We start from the raw sequence: 14,306 nt of genomic DNA on the forward strand, positions 1-14,306 counted from the left end.
ACTGAAGAATTGTAATCAAAATCAACAATCTTATGATAGCTCTCAGTATTTTAGACAGGAGTCAACAAACATTAAATTATTTTTTTAAACATTTAAAAAAATAATGTATGAAATTGTAAGTGTGACGGGGTTGAGACTAGCATAACAGGGTTGAAGATGGTAACACGGTTGAAGGGACAAATGCAATATACATATCAAAAATCGTCTGTGGATATTTTGTAGTGTATCCATCAGGAATTTTGCTCTTTGTGAGTGTTTGTTTGGTTCCTGTGCTGAATCTGAGATAGAATGCCTTAATTCTTTTTTTAAATCCTCAGTGAACCTGCTGGTCTTCTTTTTCTTAAAATGGAGACTGTCATGATGTTTTTGTCATGACATTTTTATTTGAAAATCCAAGGGACACACTTGCAAATTTTTGCAACCTATATTTTTTTTAAATAATTCTCCCTGTGATGACTTCGGCAATCAGCTGCCTTTCCCTGTCCTTCATGGCTTTTTTGTATTTATTACTAATATCCTGAATAAGTGATTCATGTTTTATTTTTTATTTGGGGGTTAACGGGGCAATTTGAAGTTAGTCTGGGTTTGACCATGGTGAATCTGAATATTTCTTTGTACGTTGGCACCTTTTTTTGTATATTACCTTCTTTTTTCTTTCTTTTTCAAGTTTTTCCTGTAGTTCAGCTATTTGCCTCTTGAGTTTTTTTTTCTCTTCTGTCCTTTTTCCAATCCACCAGATGTTGCCCACAAAACAAAATAATAAAAGTTGATTTTTTGTCTAGAAAGTTGGGCCCTCTTCCTCCTCCCCTCCCTGTTTCTAAAATGACATTGTGAATCGTTTTCACAACACAACACTGTTAATAACTACCCATTGCCCTAACCTCGAAGATCTTGTGATCTCCCTGATCTGGACTCTGTGGAGTAGTGCTTAAGTTCTTGAGCACTTCTCTCTTCTCCTTGCTCCTATGGTAAGCTGCTATCCACATTTTTCTTTTCTTACGCTGTTCTCTTTCACTCAGATCTTTAATTGCTTTTTTCTTCCCTGCCTCTACATTCTTTTTCCATCTCTCACGATCCCTCTGCAGGTATCTCACCTTCTTTCAGGATCAGCTTTAAAGTGTGCCCGATACTTCCTCTGCCTTTCTGCTGCTGTTGTTGGTGAAATCTTACTCAAAACTTAAACATGGAACATAAATCACATTCAGCATGCATGTGGTATAAAAATGTTGATTGAATATAACAACAATTAATTAAATAACTGGATAACTTAACAACTATAGTATTAAAATCTCAACCCTGTCACAAAAATATTTCATAGTAATAGTTTTCTATCTTTTTTTCATGTAACGGTGTTGACCAAAATAAAGGAAAAGAAGGGAGCAACTTGCCTGTCTTTAGTGATGCCACTTCCTGATGTACATGCTATTATGGATGATACCATTGTATTTATGGGGGTGGAATCATTCGTGTAACGGGGTTGAGGGGTAACCTAGGTATAGAACTAAATAATGTGATTTTAATGAATAATTAACAATTAATTTTGAATTTAAAGTTGATATCAAAATTTATTGACTTTTTACATAGTTTTACTTGGTATTTTCGAAGTATGCTTTCATCGAGGCCATGAGGGACATGACAAAATAAGTGGTGTCAACTGGAAAAAGTTTAGTATTATTAATATTTATTATTTAAAGTTGTTTAAATATAAATTTTGGTAACCCAATAGATGAAATACACGAGGTGTAGAGGTGAGAGGGACTCAAATTGTCATTTTCATGGAATGACTCGGTTATTTAGTGTGGAACAATTATAATTTTAACTGAACTGGCACTACAGATATATTATATTTATATTTCTTTTTTTTTCTTCCTTTCAAAGATTTTTTTTTGGCCTTTTTTAAGTTTTATTTGACAGAGACAGCTGAAAAGTGACAGGAATGTGGGGAGAGAGAGACGGGGAATGACATGCAGCAAAGGGCCGCTGGTCGGCTTCGAAACCTGGACTGAGCCTTCGTACATGGGGTGGATGATACCAACTGAGCTAACCAACACAGATTTATATTTCATTTTATATATTTCATTTTTATGTTGATATTATAATATTTCACAAGATAAGGTAAAATCACCTATTTCCTTGAGAACGTATCCTCTGGGCACAATGATCTACCAGATTTCAAAGCAATCCACGCAATGGTGGACTGGTGAGATTTTGTTGTGGTCAGTAAATAGGAACTTCAGGATGGGGGACTTCCAGTAAACAGGTAAATAGTACATGAGGACGTTAATATTCATATATCTCATGTTTGTTCATGTTCACTGCCACTGTTTTCTAAAATTCTCACTTTTTTTACAATATCTGCATGTGGCACTAAAATATGGTTATAGCTAGGCAACTAGAAAAACTTATTGAGGTGCAGAATCATCAAGTATGGATGTAATGTCTATGAATATTGGGCTGTAAAAGATTTTCCATCCAGTAATAACTTTTGTATGTTACTCATCCGGTCCCGGGTCACAGTGGTCTGGAGCATATCCGAGCATGTATTTCAGCAAAAGACAAGGTATACTCGTGCACTCAGTCCATCACATGGTCAACCAACCACATATCACACAGTGATGGCATGAAGCTGATTTCTTAAATTCAGTGTAAATGAAATTCATAGTTTCCTTAAAAATCAGGGTTATTATCTGAAAAATTCCCAAAAGAAACCAAATTTGTTGGTGATCTATACTAGTTTGATTACAGCCACAAGTATTACTTTGACAGCAGTGCATGAAAAGGGGATAAAGGGACAGGGAATGATACATTCTGGTATATATTTTCCATTTTAATTCCACAACAATGTCTGATTTTTACAGTTGATCTCTCCACAGCATCAACAGACAAGACCAGTCCGGATCAATAAACCCGTCGAGGCCCTGCAGACAGTATACAACCTTGGCAGATGTCCTGTAGGGTCTCTGAATGGAGGAGCTGAGCAGAGCTGCGGTGCTGTCTGCAGCCTGCAGTTGGCAGGGTGGGAGGTACAGCTTGTGAAAACTGCATGTTGAATAATTGATTGTGTACACAAAGCGTGGGGAGGGGGGGAGGAAGGAAGGAAGGACAGAAGGAGGCTACTGAAACAGACAGATAAATAAATCCACCCATTATTCAGTGAAGCCTCACTCCAGCTGCCAATTCAGTTCCTTCTTTTCTTCCCTCTTCCTCCACTTGTCCCTGTAATGTTCGTCCACAACCCACTCATTTGCTAAATTAACTGAATTATTTTTCCACACCGCAAGTAGACAATAATTGTGGCTGTTTAAAAATGTATTGGGCTGGATTGTCATATGGACAAACCTTTAGGGACTATGTAAATGCAACACAGTTTGCAGAAAGACCCTGGCGTTGCTGCTGTGACATAAATTATGAAATATGTCCCTGAAATTGGGTTTCGGATGCAGGGAAATGCAGGTGTGCACCATTAATTGTTTTGGCTGCGGGTGGAAAAGTTTGTTGAACAACATTCAGCATCTCAACATCATTTGTGCCGCTGAAACTGGAGACTCACACAGGGGACGTAAGTGCCGCGGAATGGTTGCACCACGGTTTGGCTACATCCTCTGCCCAGCGTCAACTCACACCGGGCGCGTGATAGCAGCATGATGGCAGCATAGTAAGTCAGGCGTATTCACGCGAGATCACGAGAGAATCCTTAACGTACATGAGACCCCGCGATAAACTGTATATAAAGAAAACAACAACAACAAACAGCTGACTTTGCTTCTCCGACGTGGAGGAGATTATACAAAGCATCTGTTGTGTCATAAATGATTGTGTGTTGTCCCACTTCAACAATTAGTCTCTCATAGAGGCCATTTGATTGATTGACTGCTCACCTGGTGCTACCGGTCATGACGTAATGTTGATGTGAAGTTGTAAAAAGCTACATGAACTGCGTATTGTGCTTTATTTTGAAAGGGGGCGAAAGTTTATTATGTTGAGTCTGTGTCGGATTTCCTGTCTGGTGCGCAGTGCTCTGTTGAAATTCACGCGGTTTAGCAACGGCTGTTACGGAATGATAGCACTGCTGGGATGCTGCTAAGACGTTCCGCGGCGTGCCCGGTGTGAGTGGTTTCATTGATTAGACTGGCAGCGATCAGCTCTGGTGACCGCAGCGCTTACATCCCCGGTCTGAGCAGGGCCTGTGATGGGTTTGATTTTTGTGCATGGCAGGGTGCAGTGCAGAGAGAGGATGATGACAGGAATCCCTGTCCCTTGCCTAATGTGAATTGTTCCCCATTGTAAACTGTAAACAGTGAAGACGTGGACGTCATCATGACTCGACACTGACTGTACCTTCGTCGAAGGTTAGAGTGCTGATCAGAGTCTGTGAAGTATGTTATATCTTTATTTAATCACAACCAGGTTTTAAATATAAAAAAGCAGGTTTATCAATGTTTGTGTGTTTATCCATGAACGTTTTTGATGTGATGTGTAGTCAGAAGTTATTATGTTTTTGATAATAAGCTGCATTGTTGAATTTTTATGCAATTGTTCTTAAACTTCTTTACAGTTTTTTAATTTATTTTTTTAGTTATTGTAACGTTTTGTAATTGTATAATTTTAAATTTTCTATAATTGTCTAATTTTATTTATGTATTATCAATTCTGCTGGATTTTTCCTACCTGTTGATTTTTTTTTATCTGGCTCTGTGAAACACTTTGTGCTGCATGTTTGCATGAAAGGCGCTTTGCGTGAACGCCATGTATTTGGTCCGTCCTGCATGCGTTTTCAAATCTTACCGGGAGCATTTCAGAAGCGAGCGTTTCAGATTTGGCCATTTTCCCGGTGTATGTTCTTCTAAACATGCTTCTACATGTCTAAATATGCTATGTAGTTAATTAGTTTTGCTTTTGTCTGTTTTTACAACCGGCAGTTTGCAGAAGGTATTTTATTTTGAAAATCCACCGGATTCTCTATGCTTTTTTCTGTGCCTGGCTTCCGCCCGCTCGAGGTGCTCTGTGTAAATGTATGTGTGGTGCTTACATCAAGCGTCAAATAGAACGACGCATATTCACGCAGCCCAGTGTAGGGACGCGTCTGAAACGCTCTGCAACAGAGCCAGTGGGGTTTGATACATTGACTAGAATGGCTGCGTATTAATCACGATGACACGACGCTCACGCAACGCGCAGCGGACGGGCCCGGTTGGGTTTGGGCGTAACACATACACCAAACACACTTTGTCATGTTCATATTTTTGTTTTTATATTGCTATTATTGTTATTGTCATTATAACTGGTTGTTGATGTTGTTTATAAGTTTTTTTCTATTATCAGTTTGTCATTACTTTATGTAGTTACTTTATGTATTATACTCTTGTCAATTTTTTTGTGAAATTTTAACTATGGAGGCTTTAAATAAGCCCATATGGATTTTCTGCCTCTCCCTGCACTTCACATTATTTGTTATCTTTGTCATTTCTATGTAATTTTAACTATGCAAAATAAGTAAATAAATAAATAAACCTTTGGACCTGTTTCTGTTTGAACATTAGCACGTCTACAGTAGCTACACAAAGTTTATAATAATTAAAATATCTATAAAGAAATGTCTAATCATTTCTGTATGTACAGTCTCATACTCTTTTATTTTTTCATTGGTTAATTAATTTTCATGTAAACATTCATCTTTGGATGATGGAAACATTCATCCAAGGATGAATGTTTCCATGTCTTTGGACTGTGGGAGGAAACCGGAGCACCCGGAGTAAACCCATGCTGACACAGGGGGACATAAACCATTCATTCATCCATGCATTATCTGTAACCGCTAATCCTCATCAGGGTCACGGTGGGGCTGGACCCTATCCCAGCTGACTTTGGGCAAGAGATGCGGCATACCCTGGATAAGTCGCCAGTTTATCACAGGGCACATAGAGGCAAACAACCATTCACATTCACACTCAGACAATTTAGAGTCACCAATGAACCTGTGTGCATGTCTTTGGACTGTGGGAGGAAACCGGAGCACCCGGAGTAAACCCATGCTGACACAGGGGGACATAAACCATTCATTCATCGATGCATTATCTGTAACCGCTAATCCATCAGGGTCACGTGGGGCTGGACCCTATCCCAGCTGACTTTGGCGAGATCGGCACACCCTGGATAGTCGCCAGTTTATCACAGGGCACATAGAGCAAAACAACATTCACATTCACATACAACAATTTAGAGTCACCAATGACCTGTGTGCATGTCTTTGGATTGTGGGAGGAAACCGGAGCACCCGGAGTAAACCCACGCAGACACGGGGAGGACATGCAAACTCCACACAGAAAGGCCCCAGCCCGGTTCAGAGCCAGGAACCTTCTTGCTGTGAGGTGAAAGTGCTAACCACTGCACCACCGTGCTGCCCTATAGCAACATTTGGAGTAATGCTGCAGCATTAGTGCAGGAAGAGGGGGTTATGCTGGTCAGGTATTGTTGGATGCCAGGGATGTTACGGATGTGGATGGAGTGAAGTCAGACAGTAATTGATGGTGTTACTGTCTGGATCTTTTGGCGCTTCTATCACCTTCATCCTCATCATCTCTCTCTCTCTTGTTGCCTAATTTAAGAGGTGAGGCATCCTGTTCTTCATCTTCGGTATCCTCGTCAGATGAATCGGTGTCTTCACGCCTGGATTTTTTGGCGCTTTTTTCAATTTCATCCTCATCATCCTCCTCCTCGTCCTCCTCGTCGTCCTCCTCTCTCTCCCTCTTCCTGCTTGCTTGAGGAAGTGGTTCATCAGCTTCCTCAAGCATTTCTTCCTCACTTTCACTTTCATACACAGCATCCAAATCAGCATCACTGTCTGGAAGTTCATGCGAGATGAACTGATCCTCATCCTCACTCTCATCCTCACTCTGAACCTGATTTTCATCAGATTCACATCTCCGGCTTGATTCTGAGGCACATCCTCAGGATGAACTCAGGCCACATCATCAGGATGAACCTCAGGCACATATGCAGGCTCCAAATTATCCTGAAATGGATGTGGTATGTTTATGCCTGGACGGTATAATAATTCCTCCACAAGGTCAAGAGTGAAGTCTCCAGCGCAATCATATCATAAATGGGGTGGTCTGGTGGTGGTGGCCGGTGAGCCCAGAGTCCTGTCATCGTGGTCTTCGAGTGGTAACCCATTATTTTTGTTATCTCCTTGCTCAACATCTTCTTATATATTTAAACCAAGGATGTGAGGTCTATAAAGCCGTTTGAGATAATAAAGGTGATAGGTACTGACTTGTGGAGTGGCAAGTAAGTCTGTCCTAATTGTCACCGAGTGTTTAAACAAAGACTGAAGTAAGTCTGTCCTAATGTCAGCTAGTGTGATAAACAAAGGCTGAAGTAGGTCTGTCCTAGTGTAATAAAGAAAGGCTGGAGTGGGTGTGGCCTAATAAGATAAAGGATTCTAGTAGCTAGTCATTATTGACCTTTCATCAAGCCCCGCCCCCCTGTTACTGTTGCTAGGTCTGGTGCCGGTGCGTGTCAGTGACAGTTTTTGGAGCAATACCAATACCTATGATGGGAAAAAACGAATAAATTTTATATATTCTAATAATTAAAATATCATAACAAATTATTTTTATATGCACAGTCTGATACAGTCAGATTTTTTTTCCATTTGTTTATTATTTCATGTAAAATGATGGGTCAAGGGGAAATAGCCTTTTTTTTTAAACAAAAAACAAAACCATTTTTAAATCCATGAACTGATATTGTGCTTTATTTTGAAAGGGGGCGGAAGTTTATTATGTTGATTCTGTGTCGGATTTCCTGTCTGGTGCGCAGTGCTCTGTTGATATTCACACGGTTTAGCAACGGCTGTTACGGAATGATAGCACTGCTGGGATGCTGCTAAGACGTTCCGCGGCGTGCCCGGTGTGAGTGGTTTCATTGATTAGACTGGCAACGATCAGCTCTGGTGACCGCAGCGTACATCCCCGGTCTGAGCCGGGCCTGTGATGGGTTTGATTTTTGTGCATGGCAGGGTGCAGTGCAGAGAGAGGATGATGACAGGAATCCCTGTCCCTTGCCTATGGAATTGTTCCCATTGTAAACTGTAAACGTGAAGACGTGGACGTCATCATGACTCGACACTGACTGTACCTTCGTCGAAGGTTAGAGTGCTGATCAGAGTCTGTGAAGTATGTTTATCTTTATTTAATCACAACCAGGTTTTAATATAAAAAAGCAGGTTTATCAATGTTTGTGTGTTTATCCATGAACGTTTTTGATGTGATGTGTAGTCAGAAGTTATTATTTTTTTGTAATAAGCTGCATTGTTGAATTTTTATGCAATTGTTCTTAAACTTCTTTACAGTTTTTTAATTTATTTTTTTAGTTATTGTAACGTTTTGTAATTGTATAATTTTAAATTTTCTATAATTGTCTAATTTTATTTATGTATTATCAATTCTGCTGGATTTTTCCTACCTGTTGATTTTTTTTTATCTGGCTCTGTGAAACACTTTGTGCTGCATGTTTGCATGAAAGGCGCTTTGCGTGAACGCCATGTATTTGGTCCGTCCTGCATGCGTTTTCAAATCTTACCGGGAGCATTTCAGAAGCGAGCGTTTCAGATTTGGCCATTTTCCCGGTGTATGTTCTTCTAAACATGCTTCTACATGTCTAAATATGCTATGTAGTTAATTAGTTTTGCTTTTGTCTGTTTTTACAACCGGCAGTTTGCAGAAGGTATTTTATTTTGAAAATCCACCGGATTCTCTATGCTTTTTTCTGTGCCTGGCTTCCGCCCGCTCGAGGTGCTCTGTGTAAATGTATGTGTGGTGCTTACATCAAGCGTCAAAAATAGAACAGACGCATATTCAACGCATAGCCAAGTGTAGGGACGCGTCTGAAACGCTCTGCAACAGAGCCAGTGGGTTTGATACATTGACTGAATGGCTGCGTATTATCACGATGACACGACGCTCACGCAACGCGCAGCGGACGGGCCCGGTTGGGTTTGGGCGTAACACATACACAAACACACTTTTATGTCATGTTCATATTTTTGTTTTTATATTGCTATTATTGTTATTGTCATTATAACTGGTTGTTGATGTTGTTTATAAGTTTTTTTCTATTATCAGTTTGTCATTACTTTAGATTACTTTTGTATTATACTCTTGTCAATTTTTTTTGTGAAATTTTAACTATGGAGGCTTTAAATAAGCCCATATGGATTTTCTGCCTCTCCCTGCACTTCACATTATTTGTTATCTTTGTCATTTCTATGTAATTTTAACTATGCAAAATAAGTAAATAAATAAATAAACCTTTGGACCTGTTTCTGTTTGAACATTAGCACGTCTACAGTAGCTACACAAAGTTTATAATAATTAAAATATCTATAAAGAAATGTCTAATCATTTCTGTATGTACAGTCTCATACTCTTTTATTTTTTCATTGGTTAATTAATTTTCATGTAAACATTCATCTTTGGATGATGGAAACATTCATCCAAGGATGAATGTTTCCATGTCTTTGGACTGTGGGAGGAAACCGGAGCACCCGGAGTAAACCCATGCTGACACAGGGGGACATAAACCATTCATTCATCCATGCATTATCTGTAACCGCTAATCCTCATCAGGGTCACGGTGGGGCTGGACCCTATCCCAGCTGACTTTGGGCAAGAGATGCGGCATACCCTGGATAAGTCGCCAGTTTATCACAGGGCACATAGAGGCAAACAACCATTCACATTCACACATACAGACAATTTAGAGTCACCAATGAACCTGTGTGCATGTCTTTGGACTGTGGGAGGAAACCGGAGCACCCGGAGTAAACCCATGCTGACACAGGGGGACATAAACCATTCATCCTCGGCATTATCTGTAACCGCTAATCCTCATCCGGGTCACCTGGGCTGGACCCTATCCCAGCTGACTTTGGGCGAGAGATTCGGCAACCCTGGATAAGTCGCCAGTTTATCACAGGGCACATAGAGACAAACAACCATTCACATTCACACATACAGACAATTTAGAGTCACCAATGAACCTGTGTGCATGTCTTTGGATTGTGGGAGGAAACCGGAGCACCCGGAGTAAACCCACGCAGACACGGGGAGGACATGCAAACTCCACACAGAAAGGCCCCAGCCCGGTTCAGAGCCAGGAACCTTCTTGCTGTGAGGTGAAAGTGCTAACCACTGCACCACCGTGCCGCCCTATAGCAACATTTGGAGTAATGCTGCAGCATTAGTGCAGGAAGAGGGGGTTATGCTGGTCAGGTATTGTTGGATGCCAGGGATGTTACGGATGTGGATGGAGTGAAGTCAGACAGTAATTGATGGTGTTACTGTCTGGATCTTTTGGCGCTTCTATCACCTTCATCCTCATCATCTCTCTCTCTCTTGTTGCCTAATTTAAGAGGTGAGGCATCCTGTTCTTCATCTTCGGTATCCTCGTCAGATGAATCGGTGTCTTCACGCCTGGATTTTTTGGCGCTTTTTTCAATTTCATCCTCATCATCCTCCTCCTCGTCCTCCTCGTCGTCCTCCTCTCTCTCCCTTCTGCTTGCTTGAGGAAGTGGTTCATCAGCTTCCTCAAGCATTTCTTCCTCACTTTCACTTTCATACACAGCATCCAAATCAGCATCACTGTCTGGAAGTTCATGCGAGATGAACTGATCCTCATCCTCACTCTCATCCTCACTCTGAACCTGATTTTCATCAAGATTCACATCCTCAGGATGATTCTGAGGCACATCCTCAGGATGATTCTCAGGCACATCATCAGGATGAACCTCAGGCACATCATCAGGATGAACCTCAGGCACATATGCAGGCTCCAAATTATCCTGAAATGGATGTGGTATGTTTATGCCTGGACGGATAATAAATAATTCCTCCACAAGGTCAAGTGAAGTCCTCAGCAGCAATCATATCTAATTGGGGTGGTCTGGTGGTGGTGGCCAGGTGAGCCCAGAGTCCTCGTCATCGTGGTCTTCGAGTGGTAACCCATTATTTTTGTATCTCCTTGCTCAAACATCTTCTTATATATATTAAACACAAGGGTGTGAGGTCTATAAAGCCGTTTGAGATAATAAGGTGATAGGTACTGACTTGTGGGTGGCAAGTAGTCTGTCCTAATGTCACCGAGTGTTTAAACAAGACTGAAGTAAGTCTGTCCTATGTCAGCTAGTGTGATAAACAAAGGCTGAAGTAGGTCTGTCCTAGTGTAATAAAGAAAGGCTGGAGTGGGTGTGGCCTAATAAGATAAAAGGATTCTAGTAGCTAGTCATTAATTGACCTTTCATCAAGCCCCGCCCCCCTTAGTTACTGTTGCTAGGTCTGGTGCCGGTGCGTGTCAGTGACAGTTTTTGGAGCAATACCAATACCTATGATGGGAAAAAACGAATAAATTATAATATAATTCTAATAATTAAAATTCATAACAAAATTATTTTTATATGCACAGTCTGATACAGTCAGATTTTTTTTTCCATTGGTTTATTCATTTCATGTAAAATGATGGGTCAAGGGGAAATAGCCTTTTTTTTTAAACAAAAAACAAACCATTTTTTAAATCCATGAACTGCATATTGTGCTTTATTTTGAAAGGGGGCGGAAGTTTATTATGTTGATTCTGTGTCGGATTTCCTGTCTGGTGCGCAGTGCTCTGTTGATATTCACACGGTTTAGCAACGGCTGTTACGGATGTAGCACTGCTGGGATGCTGCTAAGACGTTCCGCGGCGTGCCCGTGTGGTGGTTTCATTGATTAGACTGGCAGCGATCAGCTCTGGTGACCGCAGCGCTTACATCCCCGTCTGAGCAGGGCCTGTGATGGGTTTGATTTTTGTGCATGGCAGGGTGCAGTGCAGAGAGAGGATGATGACAGGAATCCCTGTCCCTTGCCTAATGTGAATTGTTCCCCATTGTAAACTGTAAACAGTGAAGACGTGGACGTCATCATGACTCGACACTGACTGTACCTTCGTCGAAGGTTAGAGTGCTGATCAGAGTCTGTGAAGTATGTTATATCTTTATTTAATCACAACCAGGTTTTAAATATAAAAAAGCAGGTTTTATCAATGTTTGTGTGTTTATCCATGAACGTTTTGATGTGATGTGTAGTCAGAAGTTATTATGTTTTGATAATAAGCTGCATTGTTGAATTTTTATGCAATGTTCTTAAACTCTTTACAGTTTTTTAATTTATTTTTTTAGTTATTGTAACGTTTTGTAATTGTATAATTTTAAATTTTCTATAATTGTCTAATTTTATTTATGTATTATCAATTCTGCTGGATTTTTCCTACCTGTTGATTTTTTTTTATCTGGCTCTGTGAAACACTTTGTGCTGCATGTTTGCATGAAAGGCGCTTTGCGTGAACGCCATGTATTTGGTCCGTCCTGCATGCGTTTTCAAATCTTACCTGGAGCATTTCAGAAGCGAGCGTTTCAGATTTGGCCATTTTCCCGGTGTATGTTCTTCTAAACATGCTTCTACGTGTCTAAATATGCTACGTAGTTAATTAGTTTTGCTTTTGTCTGTTTTTACAACCGGCAGTTTGCAGAAGGTATTTTATTTTGAAAATCCACCGGATTCTCTATGCTTTTTTCTGTGCCTGGCTTCCGCCCGCTCGAGTGCTCTGTGTAAATGTATGTGTGGTGCTTACATCAAGCGTCAAAAATAGAACAGACGCATATTCAACGCATAGCCAAGTGTAGGGACGCGTCTGAAACGCTCTGCAACAGAGCCAGTGGGGTTTGATACATTGACTAGAATGGCTGCGTATTAATCACGATGACACGACGCTCACGCAACGCGCAGCGGACGGGCCCGGTTGGGTTTGGGCGTAACACATACACAAACACACTTTTATGTCATGTTCATATTTTTGTTTTTATATTGCTATTATTGTTATTGTCATTATAACTGGTTGTTGATGTTGTTTATAAGTTTTTTTCTATTATCAGTTTGTCATTACTTTATGTAGTTACTTTATGTATTATACTCTTGTCAATTTTTTTGTGAAATTTTAACTATGGAGGCTTTAAATAAGCCCATATGGATTTTCTGCCTCTCCCTGCACTCACATTATTGTCTCTTTGTCATTTCTATGAATTTTAACTATGCAAAATAAGTAAATAAATAAATAAACCTTTGGACCTGTTTCTGTTTGAACATTAGCACGTCTACAGTAGCTACACAAAGTTTATAATAATTAAATATCTATAAAGACAATGTCTAATCATTTCTGTATGACAGTCTCATACTCTTTTTAATTTTTCATTGGTTAATTAATTTTCATGTAAACATTCATCTTTGGATGATGGAAACATTCATCCAAGGATGAATGTTTCCATGTCTTTGGACTGTGGGAGGAAAACCGGAGCCCCCGGAGTAAACCCATGCTGACACAGGGGCATAAACCATTCATTCATCCATGCATTATCTGTAACCGCTAATCCTCATCAGGGTCACGGTGGGCTGACCCTATCCCAGCTGACTTGGGCAAGAGATGCGGCATACCCTGGATAAGTCGCCAGTTTATCACAGGGCACATAGAGGCAAACAACCATTCACATTCACACATACAGACAATTTAGAGCCCCAATGAACTGTTGTGCATGTCTTTGACATGTGGGAGGAAAACCGGAGCACCCGGATTAAACCATGCTGACACGGGGGCATACACCATTCATTCATCCATGCATTATCTTAACCGAATCTCTCAGGGTCACCTGGGGCTGACCCTATCCCAGGACTTTGGCCGAGATCGGACCACCCTGGATAATCGCCCAGTTTATCACCGGGACATAGAGGCAAACAACCATTCACATTCACACTACAGCCAATTTAGAGTCACCAATGAACCTGTGTGCATTCTTTGGATTGTGGAGGAAACCGGAGCACCCGGAGTAAACCCACGCAACACGGGGGACATGGCAAACTGCCAAGTCAGACAGTATTGATGGTTTACTGTGGATCTTGCGCTTCTACACCTTTCCTCCATCATTCTCCCTCTCTTGTGCCTAAGTTCTGAGTGAGCATCCTGTTCTTCATCTTCGATATCCCAGTCAGATGAATCGGTGCTCATCACGCCTGGATTTTGGCGCTTTTTCAATTCTCATCCTCATCACCCCTCCTCCTCCTCGTCCTCCCTCCTCCTCTCTCTCCCTTTGTGCGCACAATCTTAAGAGGTGAGGCATCCTGTTCTCATCTTCGGCATCCTCGTCAGATGAATCGGTGTCTTCACGCCTGGCTATTTTTGGCTCTTTTTTCAATTTCATCCTCGTCATCCTCCTCTCGTCC

The 14,306-nt window shown here is 40.9% G+C and overlaps 1 protein-coding gene across 1 annotated transcript in view; it reads right to left on the bottom strand.

Moving 5' to 3' along the window:
* Positions 1 to 14,306, bottom strand: part of LOC113746883 (receptor-type tyrosine-protein phosphatase O-like) — a 60,510-nt gene that overhangs the window by 35,097 nt on the left and 11,107 nt on the right. The gene's annotated exons all lie outside the window — the stretch shown is intronic.

This window comes from Larimichthys crocea, chromosome XI, assembly GCF_000972845.2.
Source record: "Larimichthys crocea isolate SSNF chromosome XI, L_crocea_2.0, whole genome shotgun sequence".
NCBI classification, from domain to species: Eukaryota; Metazoa; Chordata; class Actinopteri; family Sciaenidae; genus Larimichthys; species Larimichthys crocea.